Here is a 6675-nt window from a genome sequence, read left to right as displayed (position 1 = left end):
GTGCAAACCTGGTCAAGACCTACAGGAAACGTATGATCTCTGTAATTGCAAACAAAGGTTTCTGTACCAAATATTAAGTTCTGCTTTTCTGATGTATCAAATACTGATGTCATGCAATAAAATGCAAATTATTACTTAAAAATCATACAATGTGATTTTCTGGATTTTTTCTGTCTCTCACAGTTGAAGTGTACCTATGATAAAAATTACAGACCTCTACATGCTTTGTAAGTAGGAAAACCTGCAAAATTGGCAGTGTATCAAATACTTGTTCTCCCCACTGTATATCTATATACACATCAATTACACTATACATATCTACAGTATATACACATCAATTACACTATACATATCTACAGTATATGCACATCAATTACACTATACATATCTACAGTATATACACATCAATTACACTATACATATCTACAGTATATACACATCAATTACACTATACATATCTACAGTATATACACATCAATTACACTATACATATCTACAGTATATACACATCAATTACACTATACAAACTTTGTTCCAGTACAAATATAAAGACATTCAATGTGTTAAGGCAGAGATACATAGGGATCATTATGGGCTCTCTGTATATCGCTACCAGATACAGAATACTGTAGGAATATGAATGGTACTGGAACATTGTCAAAAGGTAGAAGAACAGTCTCTGTAACAGAATATTTTCATGTTCATATTTTGGAAACCTAAAGTCCATATTCACCCACACAAAGAATAGAAACAGCATGGAGTCCATATTCACCCACACAGAGAATAGAAACAGCATGGCAGTCCATATTCACCCACACAGAGAATAGAAACAGCATGGGAGTCCATATTCACCCACACAGAGAATAGAAACAGAATGGGAGTCCATATTCACCCACACAGAGAATAGAAACAGCATGGGAGTCCATATTCACCCACACAGAGAATAGAAACAGCATGGGAGTCCATATTCACCCACACAAAGAATAGAAACAGCATGGGAGTCCATATTCACCCACACAGAGAATAGAAACAGCATGGGAGTCCATATTCACCCACACAGAGAATAGAAACAGCATGGGAGTCCATATTCACCCACACAGAGAATAGAAACAGCATGGGGAGTCCATATTCACCCACACAGAGAATAGAAACAGCGTGGGAGTCCATATTCACCCACACAAAGAATAGAAACAGCATGGGAGTCCATATTCACCCACACAGAGAATAGAAACAGCATGGGAGTCCATATTCACCCACACAGAGAATAGAAACAGCATGCGAGTCCATATTCACCAACACAGAGAATAGAAACAGCATGGGAGTCCATATTCACCCACACAGAGAATAGAAACAGCATGGGAGTCCATATTCACCCACACAGAGAATAGAAACAGCATGGGAGTCCATATTCACCCACACAAAGAATAGAAACAGAATGGGAGTCCATATTCACCCACACAAAGAATAGAAACAGAGGGGTAGTGGGAGGGTGTGTATGTGTGCAGGGCTTCGGGAGGGGTGCTGTGGCTGATGTGGCAGTGGGTGCTGTGTGCATGTGTGTGTTTGTGTGTGTGTGGAGACACCCTCTATGTCACCCTCACCAGCCCCTCAGACTCCAGGCTGCATGTCTCTGTCCCAAATCATATGTCTGTTTCCTTTTTAGCTCTCTGATTTTCACCACACAGGCCCGGTTTACACACATGCACACACACACACACACATACACACACACACACACACACACACACACACAACAGGGGCCCGTCCACCACGACTGTCTCTCCCATTCTGCTGAGAGCCAGACGGAGGCGGTCGGACCCTCTGTCAGATTTAGAACCTCCACATAATTGCTGTCCTGGCCTGTATGTGTGAGAGCTGTGTGTGTGTGTGTGTGGATGAGTGTGTGTGAGAGAGAGTTTGTGTGTGTATCTGACTGTGTGTGTGTGTGTGTGTTTGTGAGCCGTGTGTATCTGTCTGTGTGTGTGTGTGTGTGTGTGTGTGTGTGTGTGTGTGTGTGTGTGTGTGTGTGTGTGTGTGTGTGTGAGCCGTGTGTCGTGTAAGCCATGTGTGTGTGTGGATGTGTGTGTGTGAGAGAGAGTGTATCTGTGTGTGTAAGAGAGAGTTTGTGTGTGTATCTGACTGTGTGTGTGTGTGTGTGTGTGTGTGTGTGTGTGTGTGTGTGTGTGTGTGTGTGTGTGTGTGTGTGTGTGTGTGTGTGTGTGTGTGTGTGTGTGTGTGTGTGTGTGAGCCATGTGTGTGAGCCATGTGTGTGTTATTCTGTCTTTTTCCGAGATCCTCCACAGCCATGGGGGGAAGAGTCCCACACGGACTGAACCGCAGTTCTGAACAGAAACACAAACACATGAGACCCCACTGGCAGAACAGAACCAGCTGGAACAGGCCATCCATCAAACAATAACGGAACTGAAAACCCAAATTAAAGAAAGACGTGAAGCGAGGCGGGGGGACCATTTGCATAAACCCTGCAGCCGTGCTCTCCCAAATACAGGATTAGTTGTGTGTGTGTGTGTGTGTGTGTGTGTGTGTGTGTGTGTGTGTGTGTGTGTGTGTGTGTGTGTGTAGTGGGGCAAGCTTTGAGAGTTGTTATTAGTTCCACAATTCATCTGAAATAACCCCCCCCCCTCTCTCTAATACTGTCACGGTTCCCTCAGACAGAACCCAGAAGCAGACCAGGACAAGGAGAGTTGAACGAAGGTGAGGGTTTATTACAGATTCAAAAAGGTGCAGAATAATCCAGGGACAGAGCGGGCGGCGTGGATGAGTTGTTGAGGGTGCAGTTGTTGGTCCAGTGATGGCTCGGCAGCCGCCGACCATCAGGCAGAGGTAGGGTGAAGGTTCCGGACGAGTGACTGAAGATGGAACAAACACGGAGGTAAGTAACAATAAACCAACAAGGTACCAAACAACAAAACTAACGCTAGACGCTCTAGGACTGATACTCTGATACACCTACTGTTCATGGCTAACGATCCGGCAGGAACTGGATGTTCGGCCAGAGCCTAAGAAGGGTGATGATCAGGACCAGGTGTGCAGATTGCTGATGGGATGCAGGTGCGGAAAACAAGAGCGCTCCCGGAGCGTTCCCGAACCCTCGGGAAACTGGAGATTACGAACAGGAACACTAGTCACCAGACAGGACCCGACTCAGACAGCCGGGATCGTTACAGTACCCCCCTCCGACCAACGCCACCGGGCGGACTCCCGGAGCGCCAGGATGGAGGCGGTAGAAGTCACTGATGAGGTCCGCATCTAGGACCTGTCGCTCGCGGAATCCAACTCCTCTCCTCAGGACCATACCCCTCCCAGTCCACGAGATACTGGAAACCCCGGCCCCGCCGTCTGGAATCCATGATGCGCCGCACCGTGTAGGGCAGGACCACCTCCGATCATCCGAGGAGGAGGAGGAGGGAGAGGCGGAGGAGGCAACAGAGAACTGAGGAAGACAGGCTTGAGGCAGGAGACATGAAAGGTGGGATGGACTCTGAGCGATCCTCGGTAGTTTGAGTCGAACTGCCACTGGATTGATCACCTTCTCCACCACAAACGGACCAATGAACTTCGGTAACAACTTCCTAGACTCAGTCCGTAACGGAAGATCCCGTGTGGCCAACCAAACCCTATCTCCGATGGTATAGGTGGGAGCGGGGATCCGGCGACGATTCGCCTGGAGCTGATACCGGTCCGAAACTCTAAGGAGTGCCTTTCTGGCCCGATGCCAGGTCCGGTGGCAACGACGAATATGGGCCTGAACAGAAGGCACTGAGAGCTCCTTCTCCTGAGAAGGAAACAGGGGAGGTTGGTAGCCATACAGGCACTGGAAGGGAGACATCCCAGTGGCAGATGTAGGAAGAGTATTGTGGGCATACTCAACCCAAGGCAACTGAGAGACCCAGGAGGTGGGGTTGGAAGAGACCAGACAGCGTAGCGTGGATTCCATCTTCTGGTTGGCTCTCTCCGCCTGACCATTGGATTGGGGGGTGAAAACCAGATGTGAGACTGACTGTAGCTCCAATGGCCAAACAGAAGGACTTCCAGACAGCAGAGGGTAAACTGAGGGCCACGGTCGGAAACTGATATCACTGGGCAAACCGTGGACCCTGAAAACCTCCTAACCAGGATCTCCGGACGTCTCCGAGGCAGAGGGAAGCTTGGCAATTGGCACAAAGTGGGCGAACTTGCTGAATCTGTCCACGATAGTCAGAACGCCCGTGTTCCCCTCAGAAGCGGGCAACCCAGTAACGAAGTCCAGGGCCAGATGCGACCATGGTCGCCGGGGAATAGGAAGGGGTGAAGTAGTCCAGAGCTGGGCCGATTGGTACTCTTATTCTGCGCACACACTGGACAGGCAGCAACAAACCCCGAGTATCCTCGGCCATGGCAGGCCACCAAAAAGCGTCTGCGAAGAAACGCCATTGTCCGAGCCACGCCAGGGTGACAAGCCATCTTGCTGGCGTGGGACCATTTGAGGACAGCAGGACGAACCGACTCAGGCACAAACAACCGACCGGGTGGACCGTTACGGGACCGGGCTGAGTCCGAAGGGCCGCCAGCACCTCCTCCTCAATCTTCCACATAACTGCTCCCACGACGCAGTTCCGGGGGAGAATTGTCTCGGTCTTGGACCCACTCTCCTCCGTCTTGGAGAACATCCGGGACAAGGCGTCCGCCTTGCCGTTCTTAGATCCAGGTCGGAACGTCAGGAAAAACTTGAATCGTCCAAAACAACGCCCACCTGGCCTGGCGGGGAGTTGAGACGTTTAGCCGATTGCACGTAAGCAAGATTCTTGTGGTCAGTCCAGACAATAAACGGTTGCTCCGCCCCCTCCAACCAGTGGCGCCACTCCTCCAAGGCAAGTTTCACCGCGAGAAGCTCCCGGTTACCCACATCGTAATTCCTCTCCGCAGGCGAAAGGCGACGAGTAGTAGGCGCAGGGATGGAGTTTACTGTCCGTGGAGCATCGCTGCGACAGGATGGCGCCAACTCCCACATCAGGCGCGTCCACTTCAACGACGAACTGACGGCCCGTGTCCGGTTGAGAGAGAATCGGTGCGTTGGTGAATCGCCTCTTCAAATCCAGAAACGCACGATCCGCCTCCGGATTCCACTTGAAGGTCCTGATACTGGAAGTCAAGGCAGTTAATGGAGCGGCCACACGGCTGTAATCCCCGGATGAATCTGCGGTAGAAATTCGCAAACCCCAAAAATCTCTGGAGCTGCAATCTCGTACCGGGCTGGGCCCATTCCAGAACCGCTCTAACCTTCTCCCTGGTCCATCCTAATCTCTCCCCTGGAGATGATGTACCCGAGAAAGGATGTCGTGTGGGCGTGAAACTCGCACTTCTCGGCCTTCACGAACAGGCGATTCTCCAACAATCGCTGCAGAACCTGCCGGACATGCTGGACGTGGTCGGAAGGTTCCTTCGAGAAGATCAGAATGTCATCCAGGTAAACAAACACGAAGAGACCGATCATATCTCTCAGGACGTCGTTCACCATACTCTGGAATACCGCTGGAGCATTGGTCAGTCCAAACGGCATCACCTGATACTCGAAGTGACCCATCGGTGTATTGAAACCCGTCAACCACTCGTCCCCCTCTCTGATCCGGACCAGGTGATACGCATTGCGTAGGTCTAGCTTGGTGAACACCGTAGCACCCTGTAAGGAGTCGAAGGCAGAACTCATCAAGGGGCAGGGGATACTTGTTCTTGACCGTGATGTCATTCAACCCCCGATAATCAATACACGGTCGAAGAGAGCCATCCTTCTTACCCACAAAGAAGAATCCTGCCCCCAGGGTGATGACGAGGGACGAACGAGACCAGCAGCTAGGGACTCCTTGATGTAGGTCTCCAACGCCTCACGTTCAGGTCGGGAGATACTGTATAACCTTCCCCTTGGGGTAGACAGCTCCAGGGACCAGGTTGATGGCACAATCATATGGTCGGTGGGGAGGGAGTGACAGAGCCTTCTGCTTACTGAAAACTTCCCCAAATCGTGATATGTCTCGGGAACCAGGGACAAATCTGGGGTTTAGCCTCAATCACCTGACTGGGAACCGAATGGGGGCAGGCAGTCTTGAGACAGTTAGCATGACAATCAAGGCTCCAACTGTTACCTTGCCCGTCACCCAATCGAACGTGGGATTGTGTTCCTTCAGCCAGGGGTATCCAAGGACCAGAGGAACATGGGAAGACGGCAGAATGAAAAATGAAATCATCTCAGAATGATTCCCCGACAACCGCATCTTAACCGGTTCAGTCCTCATCGTGATACGTGCCAGACTACTGCCGTTCAGAGTGGTCGCTTCAATGGCTTCCGGCAATTGCTCCTTGGAAAGCCCCAGCTGTTCCACCAACTCGGCATCAAGAAAGCTTCCATCGGCACCTGAATCGATAAAAGCGTTAAGCGCTAAGCTCTGATTCCTGTTCACAAGGGTAGCCGGAAGCGGGGTCTGACAGAGGTACTGAGAGGTTGAAACTGGCTCGCTAAAAGTCCTCCCAACTTTAGCGAGCCGGGCAGTTTGACGACCGCCGGGAACAAGTGGAGATGTAATGTCCCGAGCGACCACAGTAGAGGCAGCAGTTGGTCTTACGTCTATGTTGACGCTCCTCCTTGGTTAACCTGCCGCCCCCACTTGCATGGGTTCAGAA

Source organism: Coregonus clupeaformis, chromosome 6 (assembly GCF_020615455.1).
Source record: "Coregonus clupeaformis isolate EN_2021a chromosome 6, ASM2061545v1, whole genome shotgun sequence".
In the NCBI taxonomy this organism is placed as follows: Eukaryota; Metazoa; Chordata; class Actinopteri; order Salmoniformes; family Salmonidae; genus Coregonus; species Coregonus clupeaformis.
The sequence above is the reverse complement of the archived record's forward strand: the minus strand, read 5'-3'. Positions refer to the sequence as shown.